Source organism: Bufo bufo, chromosome 1 (assembly GCF_905171765.1).
Source record: "Bufo bufo chromosome 1, aBufBuf1.1, whole genome shotgun sequence".
NCBI classification, from domain to species: domain Eukaryota; kingdom Metazoa; phylum Chordata; class Amphibia; order Anura; family Bufonidae; genus Bufo; species Bufo bufo.
In genome coordinates this window covers 414,919,667-414,939,924 of record NC_053389.1, presented here as the reverse complement: position 1 = coordinate 414,939,924, position 20,258 = coordinate 414,919,667, and the positions used below count along the sequence as shown (strand labels likewise).

The following is a 20,258-nucleotide window of genomic DNA, read 5'->3' as shown; positions in this document are numbered from 1 at the left end:
TCTTAACTGAATAGTGAGATTGCAGTTTTATGCAGACTGGTTGCTAAGGGCTGAATCTTATTAAATATGGGGTAAGTCAGTCTAATAGTAACTGATTCTGGAATATCATGTTATTAGTAACTACATATATGAAAATTGAAATTAGGGTCTAAATGTGACAGTTATCCTTTAAGTTAGAAATACAGCTATAATTTTCTGGGTTTGAAAAAACGAAATTCTTGTGCGAAATACTAAATTTTACAGCCCTTGCTGCATCTGTTAGTGTGCGATACATGCTTTAGATACCGCTGTGCTATTCTGTTATTTAAAAAAAAAAATATTTGCATACATAATTTGCAGCCTTTGCTGGATCTGTGATTGTTAAAAACTAGCTTGAAAAACGTCAATAATTTTCTGGCTTTAAAAAAAACACCCATTTTTGGCAATACCCTCCATCTGGGGCCTCCGCCGCATTAGTCAGTGTGCAATTAAAGCTAGAAATACAGCTCTAATTTTCTGGGTTTTAAAAAACACCAATTTTGGGCAAAATACTCAATTTTACAGTCCTTGCTGCATCTGTCATTGTGAGATACACGCTTTAGATACCGCTGTCATATTCTGCTATAAAAAAAACACCCTTTTTGGGCCAAAAACTTAATTTGCAGCCTTTGCTGCATCTGTCAGAGTGAGATACACCCTTTAGATACTGTTATATTCTGTTATTAAAAAAACACCCATTTTGGGCAAGATCCTAAATTTGAGAAATATGAGGAGAGCGTCAAATAAGGGACGTGCTGCTGGTGGAGCTCCTGTTGCAGGGAGAGGACGTGGTCGATCTGTGCCAGATACACGCACAAGTGAAACACCTTCCTCAGGTGCGAGTAGGCGTCAGAACCTTCAGCGGTATTTGGTCGGGCCTAATGCGGCTCTACGAATGGTGAGGCCAGAACAATTACAGGCGATAGTAGATTGCGTTGCTGACAGTGCCTCCAGTTACTTTACATTGTCTCCAACCCAGTCTACTGCTGATAGATCAGCGTTGGCACCTGCAGCCCATGGCCATCAGTCTTTCACCTCACCCCCTTGCAAATCAGCCAAGCAGTCTGAGCCCCAAGTCATGCAGCAGTCTCTTCTGCTTTTTGATGACTCTGCTAGCAGGGTTTCCCAGGGCCATCCATCTAGCCCTGCCCCAGAAGTGGAAGAGATTGAGTGCACTGATGCCCAACCACTTATGTTTCAAGATGAGTACATGGGAGGACCACCGCAGCACATCTCGGATGATGACGAAACACAGGTGCAAACTGCTGTGGCTTTCTGCAGTGTGCAGACCGACAAGAAGGGCAGGAGTGAAGACTGGGTGGAAGATGATGTGGAGGACAATGAGGTCCTCGACCTCACATGGAATCAAGGTCATGCGAGTGACCTGTGTAGTTCGGAGGAAGAGGCGGTGGTCGCACAGAGCCACCAGCACAGCAGAAGAGGGAGCAGGGTGCAAAAGCGGAGCGGCCATCCTCTAGACAGTACGCCTGCTACTGCCCACCGCACCAAGGGACCGAGCACACCAAAGCCAGCTCCAAGGAGTTCCCTGGCGTGGCAGTTCTTCAGACTATGTGCTGACGACAAGACACAAGTGGTTTGCACGCTGTGCAATCAGAGCCTGAAGCTGTGCAATCAGAGCCTGACAGAACAACAGACATGCAGGTTGGGGGACACCTGGGAAATAGTGACCATAAAGTAATAACCTTCCAATTATCATTCAAAAGAGCGTTTCTACACGGAGGAACAAAAATACCAATCTTCAAAAAAGCTAAATTTAGCCAACTAAGAGAGGCCAAAATACAGCCACAAAATGGGATATCTTTAAAAGCATCCTGAAATCTCATTGTGAGAGGTACATACCGTATGGGAATAAAAGGTTAAGGAACAAAAAGAAACCAATGTGGATAAACAGAACTGTAAAGAAAGCAATAAATGACAAAAATAAAGCATATAAAACACTAAAACAGGAGGGTAGCTGTCACTACCAGAGCTTTGGGACGTTCTCACAGCTCTGTTTCTCCACCCCTGTGATGATGTCACTACTAGAGCTGGGAGGAGTTCTCACTGCTCTGTTTACTTTTGGTTTCCTTCCTCCCAGCTGTTCCTCATGCGTTTGATTTCCCTCTCTTTATATCACCCCTCCTCCTATTGTAGGGCGTGGATTATAGTTCTCGATTCAGTTGTAGCTCTTGCTTTAGTATCTTCACTTGTAGCTATTAGTTCACTGGACCTGTGTTCTGCTGCAGCAAGCACTCCGGATATTGCCAGCTGTCCTTGGATCCGTCTTCTCTGCGGCTGCAACACCTTCAGCTAAGTGTACAGACATTGTTGTGTACCTGATTATTTTCTGACTGGATCTGAGGTGGCCACGGTTCCCTCCATATACTGAGTAGGGCACCGGTGGCCGTGCCCTTCCACTATTGTAGGGGTTACAGTGGTCATCAGTCTTAGGTACGTGGGCATGCCTCGTTCCGCCATTTGGATCCGGGCATGTGCTTTAGCAGCATAGGGAGAGCTTTGAGGGTCTGACAGGGGTCACCCTTTATCCTCCCTAGTTTGGGTCCGGTCAGTAGCTCTTTTAGTGAGAATTTTGTTCGCTTCAGAGAGGCATGCAAACTCCATTTTTGCTTGTGTCCCCACTCCTCTGGTAAGGAGGAGCAGAGGGTGAGGATTGTCATCTCCCTGCTCAGGGGTAATGCTCAGACTTGGGCTTTTTCGCTGCCATCAGGGGATCCCTCCCTTCGATCCGTGGAAAGATTTTTTGTGGCCCTGGGGCAGATTTATGATGACCCGGATCGTGTTGCTCTGGCCGAATCTAACTTACGTGTTTTATGCCAGAACAAACTGTCTGCGGAGCTTTATTGTTCTGAATTTCGGAGATGGGCAGCTGATTCGGGTTGGAATGATGCTGCACTCCGGAGTCAGTTCTGTTATGGTCTCTCAGAGAGATTGAAAGATGCGTTTGCTTTCCATGAGAGACCAACGTCCTTAGAGTCTGCCATGTCATTGGCGGTACGCCTTGACAGGCGTCTAAGAGAAAGAAACGAGACCTCTCTGTCCAGCCATTGTCAGTCTAGGGGCAGTGGTGCAGACTCATTCAGTGTGCAGGGGCCTCATCCTGTCTCGCTCCCCTCTGAGGAGGAGCCCATGCAGCTAGGTCGACTTGCCCCTGATAAAAGAGGATTTAGTCCTCAGAGTATGGTGTGTTTTTGTTGTGGGGGCATAGGTCATTTGGCAAATGTTTGTCGGTCTAGGAGATTCTTGAACTGTACTAAGAGCGATAATAAGAGAAAAACCTCAAAAGGTAAATCATCAAATTCTGCCTCAACTGCTACTTTGGGCAAAGTTGATGTAGGAATTGATGCTTTTCCTCTGACCTGCAGTTCCCGTTTTCTCCTGTCTGCCAGGGTGGCGCTAGAGAGCAAAGTCATTTCTTGTGAGATTTTTGTCAATAGTGGAGCGGCCGTCAATCTTATTGACACTCAATTTGTAGCCATGCATGGTTTTCAGGTTTGCACATTAGAAAAGGATATACCTGTTTTTGCTATTGACTCTGCTCCACTCTCACAGAGATCTCTGAAGGGCATTGTTCACAATATCCGGCTAGCTGTAGGTGACACTCATGTGGAGGATATATCTTGTTTTGTCCTTAACGGATTGCCTTCTCCTCTAGTTTTGGGGTTACCCTGGCTCAGTAGACATAACCCCACTATTGATTGGCAAGGAAGGCAAATAAATGAGTGGAGTGACTTTTGTAGAGAGAATTGTCTCACAGCGACTTTTGCAGAGGTGTCTACTAAAACTGTGCCATCATTTCTCTCTGATTTCTCGGACGTGTTTTCCGAAAGCGGTGTTCAGGAGCTACCTCCTCACCGGGAGTTTGACTGTCCCATTAACCTCATTCCCGGCGCCAAGCTGCCAAAAGCACGCCTCTACAATCTCTCACAACCGGAAAGAATCGCAATGCGAACTTATATCTCCGAGAGTCTCGAGAAGGGGCATATTCCTCCCTCTAAGTCACCTGTGGCCGCGGGTTTTTTTTTTGTTAAAAAAAAAGATGGCTCTCTGAGACCTTGCCTAGATTTTAGGGAGCTGAACCGTATCACGATTCGCGATCCCTATCCCCTTCCTCTGATCCCGGACCTCTTCAACCAAATTGTTGGGGCCAAGGTGTTTTCCAAATTGGATTTGAGAGGCGCGTACAACCTGGTCAGGGTCAGAGAGGGGGATGAATGGAAAACGGCCTTTAATACCCCTAACGGGCATTTCGAGAATCTCGTTATGCCTTTCGGCCTGATGAATGCTCCGGCCGTCTTTCAGCATTTTGTTAATAGTATTTTCTACCATTTAATGGGGAAATTTGTATTGGTGTATCTTGATGATATTTTGATTTTTTCCCCTGATGTTCAGACCCATCAGGATCATCTTTTTCAGATTCTGCAGATTCTGCGGGAAAATAAATTGTACGCCAAGCTGGAGAAATGTCTTTTTATGGTATCGGAGATTCAATTTATGGGTTTTCTCCTCTCTGCTTCTGGTTTTCGCATGGATCCGAAGAAGGTCCGTGCTGTACTTGAGTGGGAGCTTCCTGGGAATCAGAAAGCATTGATGCGCTTTCTGGATTTTGCGAACTATTACAGAAAGTTCATTTTGAATTATTCCTCTGTTGTCAAACCCCTCACTGACATGACAAAAAAGGGGGCGGATTTTTCCTCTTGGTCTGAGGAGGCGCTTGCAGCCTTTTCTAAGATTAAAGAGAGTTTTGCGTCTGCTCCCGTCTTGGTGCATCCCGATGTTTCCTTACCTTTTATTGTTGAGGTGGATGCTTCCGAGGTGGGTGTGGGTGCAGTTTTGTCCCAGGGCCCTTCTCCTGCCAAATGGCGACCCTGTGCCTTTTTCTCTAAAAAACTCTCCCCGGCAGAGAGAAACTATGATGTGGGAGATAGGGAGTTGTTGGCCATCAAGTTGGCTTTCGAGGAATGGCGCCATTGGTTGGAGGGGGCCAGGCACCCTATCACCGTTTTTACCGACCATAAGAATCTGGCATACTTGGAGTCGGCCAGGCGTATGAATCCGAGACAGGCCAGATGGTCTCTGTTCTTCTCCAGATTCAATTTTGTTGTTACATTCCGACCTGGGATAAAAAATGCGAAGGCTGATGCTCTCTCTCGCTGTTTTCCGGGAGGAGGAAACTCAGAGGACCCGGGTCCCATTTTGGCGGAGGGGGTAGTTGTTTCTGCTCTATATTCCGATTTGGAGGCCGAGGTCCAGGCTGCCCAGACTGAGGCACCTGCCCGTTGTCCTTCTGGGAAGTTGTTCGTGCCTCCTGAGCTACGTCACAAACTCTTTAAGGAGCATCATGATACGGTTCTTGCTGGTCACCCCGGGAGTAGAGCCACGGTAGATCTCATTGCTCGGAGATTTTGGTGGCCGGCTCTTCGTAAGTCGGTGGAGGGTTTTGTGGCTGCTTGTGAGACGTGCGCTCGCGCTAAGGTCCCTCGTTCACGGCCTTCAGGTTCCCTTCTCCCGTTACCCATACCTTCCCGTCCTTGGACACACCTGTCCATGGACTTTATCACGGATCTTCCTCGTTCCTCGGGGAAGTCGGTGATCCTGGTGGTGGTGGACCGTTTTAGCAAGATGGCTCATTTCGTACCTTTCCCTGGTTTACCCAATGCTAAAACGTTGGCGCAAGCTTTTGTCGACCATATTGTTAAATTGCACGGCATTCCCTCTGATATTGTTTCCGATAGAGGCACACAGTTTGTGTCCAGGTTCTGGAAGGCTTTCTGTTCTCGCCTGGGGGTTCGGCTGTCCTTCTCTTCTGCTTTTCACCCGCAGTCGAATGGTCAGACTGAGCGCCTCAATCAGAATCTGGAGACATATTTGCGCTGTTTTGTGGCAGAGAACCAGGAGGATTGGTGTTCATTTCTCCCTCTTGCTGAGTTTGCTCTGAACAACCGTCGTCAGGAATCTTCTGATAAGTCACCATTCTTTGGTGCATATGGGTTCCATCCGCAGTTTGGGACATTCTCGGGAGGGGCTCTTTCTGGTTTACCTGAGGAGGAGAGATTTTCCTCGTCTTTGTCTACCATTTGGCAAAAGATTCAGAGTAATCTTAAAAAGATGAGTGAGAGGTATAGGCGTGTGGCTGATAAGAGACGTGTGCCTGGTCCGGACCTGAATGTGGGTGATCTGGTGTGGTTGTCTACAAGAAATATTAAACTGAAGGTTCCCTCCTGGAAATTGGGTCCCAAGTTTATTGGGCCTTATAAAATCTTGTCAGTCATCAATCCTGTTGCCTTCCGTCTTGATCTTCCACGGGTTTGGAAGATACATAATGTATTTCACAGATCTCTCTTAAAACCATATGTCCAGCCCACGGTACCCTCCTCTTAGCCTCCTCCTCCGATTTTGGTTGATGGCAATCTCGAGTTTGAGGTTTCCAGAATTGTGGACTCTCGCATTGTCCGCGGTTCTCTTCAGTACCTTGTTCATTGGAAGGGTTATGGTCCTGAGGAGAGGATGTGGGTTCCGGTGTCGGACATTAAAGCCACTCGCCTCATCAGGGCATTTCATAGGGCTCATCCTGAGAAGGTGGGTCCTGGGTGTCCGGAGTCCACCCGTAGAGGGGGGGGTACTGTCACTACCAGAGCTTTGGGATGTTCTCACAGCTCTGTTTCTCCACCCCTGTGATGATGTCACTACTAGAGCTGGGAGGAGTTCTCACTGCTCTGTTTACTTTTGGTTTCCTTCCTCCCAGCTGTTCCTCATGCGTTTGATTTCCCTCTCTTTATATCACCCCTCCTCCTATTGTAGGGCGTGGATTATAGTTCTCATTTCAGTTGTAGCTCTTGCTTTAGTATCTTCACTTGTAGCTATCAGTTCACTGGACCTGTGTTCTGCTGCAGCAAGCACTCCGGATATTGCCAGCTGTCCTTGGATCCGTCTTCTCTGCGGCTGCAACACCTTCAGCTAAGTGTACAGACATTGTTGTGTACCTGATTATTTTCTGACTGGATCTGAGGTGGCCACGGTTCCCTCCATATACTGAGTAGGGCACCGGTGGCCGTGCCCTTCCACTATTGTAGGGGTTACAGTGGTCATCAGTCTTAGGTACGTGGGCATGCCTCGTTCCGCCATTTGGATCCGGGCATGTGCTTTAGCAGCATAGGGAGAGCTTTGAGGGTCTGACAGGGGTCACCCTTTATCCTCCCTAGTTTGGGTCCGGTCAGTAGCTCTTTTACTGTGTATACTATTGTTGCTCACATACAGCCGTGACAGTAGCACGGAAGCACTGAAAAACTATAAGGAAAAAAATAGAACATGTAAAAAACAAATAAAAGCGGCCAAACTAGAGACCGAGAGATTAATTGCCAAAGAGAGTAAAACTAACCCTAAAATGTTCTTCAATTATATAAATGTTAAAAAGTATAAATCTGAAGGTCTCGGCCCTTTAAAGAGTAATAAGGGGGGAGTCGCAGAGAACGACGAGGAGAAAGCAAAGCTATTAAACTGTAAAATAAACTGTCAGATGAAATGCTGAATGTAAAAATAAATTCCCCATTAAGTGTCCTGTCTGACCCAGGAAGAAGTACAACAGCGACTTAAAAAGATTAAAATAGACACAGCCTGATGGGGGCGGAGCTAACCAATGGCCGGGTAAGACGTGCTTTACCTCGGCTCCCGACCGACTCCAACTTTACAGCCTGACAGGACACCATCCGCTTCGCTGACCACATGACAGGTCGCAGGAGGAGACCCACATCGACGCCCGCTCCGGCACGCCGCAAAACGGGAGCGATTTCCCGCTTCTTCGTCCCTTCCAGCCAGACAGACGCTCACCGAGGGGAAGACAATTCTCCCAAGATGGCGGCTAGACAGGTTAGAGCGGCGTCCCCCACGCACCATGAAGACTCAGGCCCACAAGCCCCAGAGTCACCGCAGCAGCTGAGGGGTACACCTACCGGTTCGCCGGCATCCTATGCTGCGGCAGCAAGCTCCGGCTCGTCGGCGGCTTCATCTCCGCCATATACAGGGTCGTCCTCAGCAGCACCTCAGGGACATTCTTCTAGAGGTCGCTGCTCCCAGACCTCGATCTTGGAGTCAGGGGCATCCATAACCCCACAGAGAGAGGATGAGGACTGGGATTGGAAGGTTCACCTCAAATCCCTCCCCACCAGAGTGTGTCATCCAGACACACTCTGCTCAGATCCAAGATATCATCACACATCTGGACGATATTGAAAATAGAAATAGGAGGAATAACCTACGCATTAGGGGCCTTCCTGAAGATATTTTACCACAAGATCTTGAGAAATGGGCCACTTCCTTCTTCAATACATTGATGTCCAGAGAACCAGGACAATCTCTTGAAATAGATCGTATCCACAGAGCCCTTGGTCCTAAACTAAGCGATCCTAATCGCCCCAGAGATGTCATATGCCGTATACATTTCTTTAAAGATAAAGAGGCCATCTTGAAAGCTGCCAGATCTGCAAGCAAAATCATGCATGCTGACAAAGAAGTCATCATTCTACAGGATCTAGCCAGGCGTACCTTGCAGCTACGCAAAGCACTGAAACCGTTACTGACAGCACTCAAAGCCAAGGACATTCCTTACAGATGGGGATATCTATTTCAATTGTCCGCTACTAAAGAAGGGAGGTCAGCTGTATTCAGATCCCTTGATGACCTCGCCAACCTCTGTGCAGTGTTTGATATCCCGCTTTTGGAGTTGCCGGATTGGCCTAGTCCGAAGCAACCCATTCCCATCCCACAGAGGGAAAGATGGCAGACGACCTCACCTAAGCAGAAGAGGATCTCTAGACGTGAGCCTAACCCTAACGATTGACTGTTGGGATATTCTCGCTCACCCACCTGAGGGGACCTACACCCTCCTGTTGCCTTTATTGTTCTATACTGTTATAGAAATTATGTGCATACCATTTTCTTATGTATAGGTCTCCTAGACCTATACACACACCTGTCCTGTTATATATTCAGCAAATGTTATTCCTGCGTTATTATAAGTTGGAGTCCAGTAAGGAGACGGTTGGTCCTTGCTTTCTCCCCACCCCACTTAGGGACCGCAGCACACACCGCTGCGAAAGACCTCAGTCGTCACCTAGCACCCTTGGAACCGACGATGTTGGTTCTTCCAAATAAGATTTATATGCTTTATATGTGCACTGCTCTGTGTTTAATTGTTCCCCTTGTTGTCTTCCCTCCCTTATGTGTCTTTCCCCATACCCCTACTACATTTCTGATAGTATTGACAGAATCTGGGAGATTATGCTTCCCTCTCACTAATATTCCTCAAAATGGCACCCATATCGTTTTGCACTTTTAATGTCAGGGGTTTCAATAAACCCGAGAAGCGAAGTCAGATTTTATACAACCTCCATAAGAAGAGAGTTATGATTGCTATGATTCAGGAGACTCACTTTAAAGCAGGCGCCGTTCCCAAATATGCCAACCGTTATTATCAGAATTGGTTTCATGGTCCTAATCCCACTAGCAGATCAGGGGGAGTCTCTATAGGACTCCACAAATCATTTAGCCATACAGTTTTATCCTCTGAGATAGACCTAAAGGGCAGGTTTGTTTTCATTAAGCTCTCTGTGGATCATTCTGTTATAACTGTAGCTAATGTCTATTTTCCTAACCAGGGACAAACAACTTTTGGATCCAAGATCCTGAAAAAACTATCCAAATTTGCAGATGGTTCCCCGATCATACTTGGAGGCGATTTCAACCTTGTGATGGACCCACTGCTGGACTCCTCATCTGGTAAGTCCTCGATCTCCCCGAGTTCTCTGCGCAGTTTTAAATCCGAGCTCATGGCACTTCGCCTGGTGGATTTATGGCGCATTTTGCATCCAGGTGTCAGGGATTATAGCTTCCACTCTCCAATCCATAATAGTTATGGTAGACTCGATCACATCTTTATATCTCAACAACTGCTGGACTCTGGGCCTAAATGCTCTATTGACACTCGCCTGTGGTCTGATCATGCACCGGTGTGTGGCATTATTTCTTCCCAACCTTCTTACCCCCGGCCCTTCTCATGGAGACTGAATGATAACCTGCTATCAGATGTAGCCTGCCTAGCAGACATCCGGAAAGCTATTACCAACTTTACTAATGATCATCTAACGGATATGACCGCCCCCCCTATTAAATGGGAGGCCCTCAAATGCGTGCTTAGAGGGGTGTTTATTTCACATGGCTCCAGGTTGAAGAAGGAACGCTCCCATAAATTGAAATCTCTTCTATCTGACCTTGCCATAAAAGAAAACCTAAACAAAAATTCCCCGACTGACCCCTTAAAATCAGACATTTCTTTAGTTCAACATCAAATATTGCAGATCCTAGACCAAAAATCATTATGTTTTAGAGATAAAATTAGACACTGGTTCTTTGAATATGGTAATAAATGTGGAAGCTGGCTAGCTAGGGCCTTACATCCCCGAACTGCTTTGACTCACGTGCCATCAATTAATACAGGTACTGGAAGCTCTGTACACAACCCAGTAGATATCACAGCGGAATTTCAATCCTATTATGCATCCTTATATAATTTACCAGCATCCGCTCTCTCACGAGAATCCCTTAGTGATGAAACTCGTGAATACATAACCCAATTTGGCCCTACACCTATATCTGACGAGGATACAGCCACGTTGGAGGATGATTTCACCCTCCCTGAACTAGAATCTGTGATCAAGAACCTGAAGAATGGGAAATCCCCAGGCCCTGATGGATTGACCTCACGGTTCTATAATATCCTCCGAGAGGATCTTACACCCTTATTGGTTGAAACTTTTAATTCCATCTCACCAGATTGTCCATTTACACGACAGGCACTCCAGGCACATATCACAGTCATCCCCAAACCAGGCAGGGACCCAGCGTCATGCTCTAATTACAGGCCTATCTCCTTGCTCAATGTGGATCTCAAAATGTATGCCAAGCTTTTGGCTCTGAGGCTCCATTCCCACATTCCAGGTTGTATACACAAAGAGCAAGTAGGATTTGTACCTAGACGAGAAGCCCGAGATAATACACTTAAAACGATAGGGCTGATAGCGAGAGCACAACAAACCAAAATTCCACTATGCCTTCTCGCTGTAGACGCTGAGAAGGCGTTTGATAGGGTGAGCTGGCGGTTCCTGGAGGAGACCCTATGCCACGTTGGCCTAGGAGACAAAATGATCTATAGGATATTAGCTCTTTATTCCTCCCCTTCAGCCTGTGTTCGTGTTAATGGACTTCTTTCTGCACCTTTTGAGATCCGGAATGGAACACGTCAAGGGTGCCCCTTGTCGCCCTTTTTATACACTCTTGTGATGGAATCCCTGGCTAATGCTCTTCGGGCAAACCCTTCCATCTCGGGTCTCAAGCTTGGTAATAAAGAGCACAAACTGTCCCTGTTCGCAGATGACCTGCTTATTTACTTAACTTCTCCCAGGATTGGCCTGCCCTCGATTCTTCGTGAATTTGATCTTTTTGGGCGCCTTAGTAACTTTAAAGTCAATGTGCAGAAATCAGAGATTTTAAACATAAACATGCCCCAACGGGAAGCAGATTCCTTAAGGGACTCTTTCTCCTTTAAGTGGACCTCCCAACATATTAAATATTTAGGAGTACATATCCCAGCCAACTTGACACATGTTTTTAAACTTAACTATCTACCTTTGCTTAGAGCTATTGAATCCAGTTTCCATAAATGGACTTCACTCCAGATTTCTTGGTTTGGGAGGATTAATGTGGTGAAAATGGACATTTTACCGCGTCTTCTATATTTGTTTCAGACGATCCCATGTAAAATCCCTTTAACCTATTTTGCTAAGATCAGGAGAATGGTATCGGTTTTTGTATGGAAAGCACCCAGAGCTAGACTAAGTTATAGCTTAATATCCCGTTCTAAAGCTCTGGGGGGTACGGGACTACCAAATTTTAGCTCATATTATAAAGCGACAATCATGAATTGTGTGCTTGATCTATGTCACAACCGCTCTACTAAACTATGGGTAGAAATTGAGCATGAAATGGCACCACATTTAGCCACTGGAATCTTTTGGTTGTCCCCTACCTCCTTGAATTCATTATCTAATTCGCAATCCCCGATGCTTCTATATTCCTTGGCTAGGTCCTGGGCTAAATTTGCGGTTAAACTTGGCCTTATACATTCTCCTGGTCCTCTCACGACACTCACGGGTCATACAGATCTCCCCACAGGCTTGAGTCAACTCCCAGCTTTAGGAGACCAGAATAGACAACCAATCAAATTAATAGACATATATAAACAGAATGGTTTACTCCCTTTGGAGGATATTTCACACATTATTCCTGCAGGCCCTGGGCGTTGGCTCCTCTACTTTCAGTTGCGAAGCTTCATTAAATCTCTGATACCTGGATCGCGGTCATGTCCCCCCTTAACTGAATTTGAAAAGATGTGCACAGCGAGGTCAGCTCCTGATCATGCTATATCTCATTTATATGCCATGTTGAACTCTGGGGAGAAAGAGGACTCTTCCACAGGCACCCAGGGAACTAAACTCAAATTCATGTCTGATTGGGAATCGGAACTGGGATCCACCTTCTCTGTAGACCAATGGTCTAGATCTCTCCTCTTCACTCACAAATTAACTGTGTCTTGTAATTTACAGGAACTCAACTATAAAATCCTTAGCAGATGGTATAGGACCCCAGTGCGATTACACCAATTTTATCCTCAGGTTTCTGATGCATGTTGGAGATGTCTTAGTGCAAGGGGATCCATGACTCATATTTGGTGGGACTGCCCGGGTGTAGCCCCACTGTGGCGGGAGATCTTTGACTTATATAATTTCTTATACAAAGCTACTATTACACCCTCACCTGCGTTAGCTCTTCTATCCATGTTCTCAGGGCGGATCTCACAGATTAAGAAGGGCGCCCTCCGATTGTTTATCCTTGCTATGAGACAGATAATTCCCCGTCAATGGAGGTCTACAGAGAGTCTTTTGAGAGTGACCTGGTCTAATGCCCTAGATTCACTAGTTCATATGGAAGAATTAGGCGCTAGGGATTCAGGATCTGCTACAGCCTTTTGAACCCATGGAATCAATTTCGTACCTCCACATCTTTCCATGATTGGTTGACAACAGGTATTGTCCCCGGTAATAGCTCCTAAATACTACACTAAGCAGAATCTCCTATCCTATCCTATACACCCTCTCCCCCCCCCCCCCCCCTTTTGTGTATGTCTTGTTTTGGTCTGTCACGTCTTGTGATGTCTTCCTGGTCTTATGTGGTTACTAGTCTGGAAGTTAGAAAATAAATGCCGTGTATGCTCTTAGATTCATCTCTGGAAGCCCCAACTGTACTAATGCTTGAAATTTTGTTCCGTAAGACTAATTATTGAATGTAATACTACCTCAGACTTATTGGTATGTCCAGTTCTCGACCTTGTACTTTACTGTTTTGTATACTCATTGGATATATTTATACATTATTCAATTATACGATTTAATAAAATAATGATTGAACCGCAAAAAAAAAAAAAAAAAAGATTAAAATAGACAAAATGCCAGGACCGGATGGCATACACCCCCGTATCCTAAGGGAATTAAGTAATGTCATAGCCAGACCCTTATTTCTGATATTTGCTTACTCTATACGGACAGGGAATGTCCCACAGGATTGGCGCATAGCAAATGTGGTGCCAATATTCAAAAAGGGTCCAAAAACAGAACCTGGAAACTATAGGCCGGTAAGTTTAACTATCTAATTAAAGATCTAATTACTATGTATAAATATATCAGGGGTCAGTACAGAGATCTATCCCATCATCTATTTATCCCCAGGACTGTGACTGTGACGAGGGGACATCCTCTGCGTCTGGAGTAAAGAAGGTTTGTACACAAACATAGAAAAGTATTCTTTACGGTAAGAGCAGTGAGACTATGGAACTCTCTGCCTGAGGAGGTGGTAATGGTGAGTACAATAAAGGAATTCAAGAGGGGCCTGGATGTATTTCTGGAGTGTAATAATATTACAGGCTATAGCTACTAGAGAGGGGTCGTTTATCCAGGGAGTTGTTCTGATTGCCTGATTGGAGTCGGGAAGGAATTTTTTGTTCCCATAAAGTGGGGGAAAATTGGCTTCTACCTCACAGTTTTTTTTTTGCCTTCCTCTGGATCAACTTGCAGGATGACAGGCCGAACTGGATGGACAAATGTCTTTTTTCGGCCTTATGTACTATGTTACTATGTTACTTATGTCTATATATATATATATGTGTATATAATACCGGCGCTGGCATACAGAGGGGGTAGGGGAGGGTGAGGATTATTACATGTATATGCACAGGACACTAATAACGAGATCTCTACCTGTTATCTGATGAATAGTTGTACCGTGATGTGGTGTGATCCCGTTGTTCCAGGAAGCGCTGTATAGATCTGATGAGACGCTTCTTGCTTTAACTCACACCTAGCGCGCTGCCCCGGCCAGTAGCTAGCTCACACGTGGAGGAGCCTGCAGGGATGAGTTCAGGAGCGTCTTTGTGTGACATCACAACTTCGCTCTGGGTGCCTCCAAGGGACAAATTTCATGCCAACGCTCGCCTGTCAGCGCTGCAGCGTAACTTCGGCCTTCCCGCTCACCGCCTCATATGCGACGTGCCCACAAGGTGGAACTCCACCTTGCACATGCTGGCCAGACTGTGCGAGCAGCAGGAGGCGATAGTGGAGTTTCAGCTGCAGCACGCACGGGTGAGTCGCTCTGCGGAACAGCACCACTTCACCACTAATGACTGGGCCTCCATGCGAGACCTGTGTTCCTTGTTGCGCTGTTTCGAGTACTCCACCAACATGGCCAGTGCTGATAACGCCGTTCTCAGTGTTACTATCCCACTTCTATGCCTCCTTGAAAAAACACTGCTGGCGATGATGGAAGAGGATGTGGCACAGGAGGAGGAGGAGGAAGAGGGATTATTTCGTAGGGTTTCCAGCCAGTCATTCCCAAGTGGCTCCGAGAAACCCACAAATCCAAGGTACACAATTGTCCAGACAGGGCAAAGTTCTGGAGGAGGTGGAGGATGAGGAGATGGAAGAGGAGGAACCATGTTCACAGCAGGGTGGCACCCAGACCAGCTCATGGCCATCACTGGTGCGTGGATGGGGGGATACAGAGGACACAGACGATACACCTCCCACAGAGGACAGCTTTTCGTTGCCTCTGGGCAGCCTGGCACACATGAGCAATTACATGCTGCAGTGTCTCTGCAACGACCGCCGAGATGCCCACATTCTAACTTGTGCTGACTACTGGGTGGCCACGCTGCTGGATCCCCGTTACAAGGACAACGTTTCATCCTTAATTCCATCACTGGAGCGTGATCGTAAGATGCGCGAGTACAAGCGCATGCTGGTAGAAGCGCTGCTGGTGGCATTCCCACCTGACAGCGGGGGCACAGCAGAAGCACAAGGTGAAGGCAGAGGAGGAGGAAGAGGTCGCCAACACAGCTGGGGCACCACCAGCACCTCAGAAGGCAGGGTTAGCATGGCCGAAATGGGGAAAAGCTTTGTCAGCACGCCACAACAACCAGCACCACCAGCTGATATGGAACGTCTTAGCAGGAGGCAGCATTTCAGCAACATGGTGGAGCAGTATGTGTGCACACGCCTACACGTACTGAATGACGGGTCTGCCCCTTCAACTTCTGGGTCTCCAAATTGGGCACATGGCCTGAGCTTGCCCTTTACGCCTTGGAGGTGCCTGACCTGCAGCCAGTGTATTGTCTGAACGTGTCTTTAGCATGGCAGGGGGCGTTATCACAGACAAGCGCAGCCGCCTGTCCACAGCCAATGTGGACAAGCTCACGTACATTAAAATGAACCAGGCATGGATCCCACAGGACTTGTCCGTACCTTGTGCAGAATAAATATGTATACCGGCCTTAACCAGCCATCGTTATATTACAGCGCAATTGCTCATTGTTGTATTTTGGATATTTCCCACTATTTTGGAGTGTACCCTAATTACAAAAATAAAAAATTAATTAAAACCAAAAACCAGTGTTGGCTACCTCGTCCTCCACCGCCGCTTTCACCTACACCGCTACGTCCACCGCCTCCTCAAACTCCTACTCCATATGGACATCCACCTCATAAATCAAGTTTTTTTTTTTATTTGTACATATTTTATTTTATGTAATTTCACTAATTTGTCTGTTACATTTTTATAGTGAAATTCACACATTTTTGGGTGTGATATACCCCTGCTGTACCTAGTAGACAGGTAAAAACATTTCACTAATTTGTCTGTTACATTCTTGGGTGACATTTGACAATTTTTGCTGTGATTAAACCCCTGCTCTGCATAGGTGATATGGACATAAATTTCAAAAAATCTTCTTTAATTGATGCTCCTTTCATTCAATGTCTAAACTTTAACAAGTTGTCCCACATTTGCATTTCAATAATTTGTCCCACTTTTCCACTTGATCATATTTAATTTGAAACAATTAACCTCCCTTGGATGTGGTCTCCCTTTCTTACGTTCCCTCTCCGGCATGGAGCCCTGATTCGCCGATAACCGTGATGAACATGGTAGGCGCAGAAAAGAAGTTGATAGAGCAGATATCCAATTGGATCGTGAACATCACGGGGACGTGCGACATGGTGGGACAGTATGTGTGCACACACCTACTTGAACTGACTGATGGGTCTGCCCCCTGCAACTTCTGTGTCTCCAAATTGGGCTCATGGCCTGAGCTTGCCCTTTACGCCTTAGAGGTGCTGGCCTGCCCTGCAGCCAGTGTATTGTCTGAACGTGTGCTTAGCACGACAGGAGAGGGTTATCACAGGTTATATTTCCCAATGTTTTGGGGTGTACCCTAATTTAAAAAAATTAATTCAAAAACCAAAAAGCAGTGTAGGCTACCTCCTCCTCCACCGCCGCTTCCACCTACACCGCCACATCCACCGCCTCCTCAACCTCCTACTCCATATGGATCTCGTCCTCCTAGATCAAGATTATTTTTTATTTTTATGTATTTTAAGTTATTTTAAGTCATTTCCCTATCCACATTTGTTTGCAGAGCACTTGCTATGCTCTTAACTACATTTTGCTGGCATTTGCAGCCCTCTAGCCCTTTCCATTACATTTTTAGAGCCATTTTAGTGCTCAAAAGTTCGGGTCCCCATTGACTTCAATGGGGTTCGGGTTCGGGGTCAAGTTCGGGTCCCGAACTCAAACTTTTTTGTGAAGTTTGGCCGAACCCGTCGAACCCGAACATCCAGGTGTCCGCTTAACTCTAAAAGTGAGCTTTAGAGTACTTTGACAAATTATTGCACCTGCTGCTATGAAAAATCTGGAATTTATATATACATTGCCGCAAAAAAATTACAAAAATCAAAATAATGTGTCATTATGATTCCTTTTCCTGAATATATCCTGGCTTTCCTTTTTCAAAAAATTAATTTCATGCCAAAACAGGCAAACGCTGTATAATATATCTAAACACTACTAAGTACATGTAGCAGCATAAATAACACAAATAATGAAATAGTAAGATGCATTGAAAGATTTCATTTTCCATCAAAACAATCTAATTCTAAAGCTAGATAGTAGAGAAACTGCAAAAATAGCTGTATTATTATAAAACCAGTTAGGTGATGGAAAAGCTTCTTAAATACTGATATGCTGGGGGGAAAAAATGAAAAAAGGAGCACAAGACATAATGGTGTCACAGTGATTTGAAATAAGACAACCAGATTCGGGTCGGATTGCCACGGCAACCACCGTAGTCAGACACAAAGAGAGCTATCAATAACTCGGTGTTTGAAGGAAAAGTGCTCTGCTTTTGGAGAGGACTGTATTAGAATTTGACCTCAGCTCGACACAAATCCTCATGCTCATTTGGCAATTCCTTGCTTGACTAGTATTGAAGTGTGATCTACAATGACATTAATACCTAGCAATGTTGCTATACACACTGCATTCAATACTGTCCAGGTAGACCAGTTATGTGCACACTCATTGATTATGCTCCTTACCATCACATATCTCAAGGTTTTGAATGTCATACATCCCTGTATTGCGGAGATGAGACCTAGTTATAGGTATTGTGTTTCTTGCTTATTTATAAACTACTTTCACCCAATTTTCCGGTATTGAGATCTGTCATAGGGTCTCAAGACCGGAAAAAAAAGCTTCTGTTTAGTCCCCATTCATTGTCGACTGGGACAAAATGTAACTGAACAGAAGGGAATGCTCCAAAATACATTCCATTCCATTCCTATACCGGAGAGCAAACCACAGCATGCTGCGGTTTTCTTTCCGTCATGGGATGCGGAGCAAAACGGATCCGTCATGAACCACAATGCAAATCAATGGGGATGGATCCGTTTAACTCTGACACAATAGAAAACGGATCCGTCCCCAATTGACTTTCAATGGTGTTCATGATGGATGCGTCTTATTAAAGATAATACAACCGCATCCGTTCGTAACGCATCCAGATGATTGAATTATCAGTAACAGAAGTGTTTTTGCTGAGCCCTGCCAGATCCAGCAACAACGCTAGTGTGAAAGTAGCCTTACGTGTTTTCTACAAGTTGATCAACACAGGCATGTATGCAGCATGCCACATAGTCCTGAGCTGTACCTCAAAATTTGCTACACTTTACTAGAACATAAGTAAGCATATAAAATATTTCAAAACCACCAAAATCAAAGGCATTAGTGGAGTGACAAATGTGGCTTTACTACATCTGTATGTGAAAACAGGCCAAGATGGTGTGAATGCTAACCACCATCTACAATCTATCCAGCAGCATACAATATGTGCAACCTGTGCAGTTTTAGTGGGTCCTTTTGAATAAAGGGGCTGAGTCAGGGGCGTGAATGAAGGGGCTGAGTCAGGGGCGTACATGGGCCCTGGTGCAAGGGTTCAGCTTGGGCCCCCCTTCCCTCAGTGCTTTGTGGTCAGGGGCAGGGAAGCACATAGCGTTCGTACTGCCTGAGGAAAAAATTTAAACAGCAACCCCCCCCCCATGCCAATTTTTTTTACCTTATCTCTTCCCTCCAGCCAGAGGAGAAACTTGACCAGCATGCACTTTCTATAATACTGGTGTTTTCTTATGTGGCCCAAGGGTCTTTGGGCCCCCTCAGGCTCCTGGGCCCAGTAGCGACTGCTACCTCTGCACCCCATATAGCTACGCCCCTGGGCTGAGTTAATGAATTGTATGGCTCACATCAAAGGGACACTTTGGTCAGAATGGGGTATTTTTGTTTAACCCAATATTCATAGAAAACAAATATCAAATATTTATAGACTGTTTTTCATTTCAGCAGTTATAAGCCTGACATAATACTAGTGGAATACTGCTGGAATCCAATTGCAGGGCCTAAACACAGGAAGCACTGGAGTCTTGAACAGGAAGTAGCAGGAATGCAAATGAGGCAGGGATCCAGACGAGAGGTCAGGGAAGAACCCAGCGAGCGGTCAGCAGGTGTCCAGGAGAGAGTTGCAGGGTAAAGCGCAAGGAGGAGGAACAAACCAGAGAGTAAGTTCCAGGCGAGAGGACTGCACAAGCAGGAGCTAAAACACAATACTCAATCAATGAGTAACAGGCTTTGAGAGGTTTATATATGAAACAGGAAGTAAGATGGCACCCAGCTGAGACACAATCCACCATCTTAACTGAGGGAAAACTTAAGGGAAAGACAGTCTGACCTAAGCAGACATAGCAGGATGATTCCTGACAAAGCCACTGAAAATTATATTGAAATCTCCACTGTCCATTATCCACTGTTAATTTACTGCTGCTGTGAGTGAAAGATGATATCTGCAAGGTATCCCCTAAGAATAGATGTAGAATCGGGATAACATTATGACAGCACTGTTGTTTTCTTGATAGAGATGCCCACAGAAAAGCATTGACTTGCTCTGTGTGATGCTCTAATTGAGTAACTCAGGATAGGTCCTCAATATCAAATTGGCAGGGGTCCAACACCCAGCACTTACACCAGTCCGATCGTACAAGCGCTGCTTCTTCTTCAAGATTACCTGTGCATCGTCCCATGTGTAGAAATAGACTTCAGTTCAGACTGAAGTGAGCTATATGATAAATAAGTAACACTGCAGAATGCCTTTCAGTAGTGACATAGTACTAAGCACAGTGTAGTGCATACACATACCCACAGAAATAACAAGCTGCAGTTGAAGCAGCACTGTGAAAAAA

At 45.7% G+C, this 20,258-nt stretch overlaps 1 long non-coding RNA gene across 1 annotated transcript; it reads left to right on the top strand.

Moving 5' to 3' along the window:
* The first annotated feature begins 17,535 nt into the window (after window positions 1-17,535).
* LOC120987041 lies at window positions 17,536-19,091 on the top strand. Its single transcript, XR_005775893.1, has 3 exons — window positions 17,536-17,548; window positions 17,991-17,994; window positions 18,933-19,091. It is a non-coding gene; the product is annotated as an uncharacterized LOC120987041 (long non-coding RNA).
* Window positions 19,092-20,258: the final 1,167 nt, after the last annotated feature.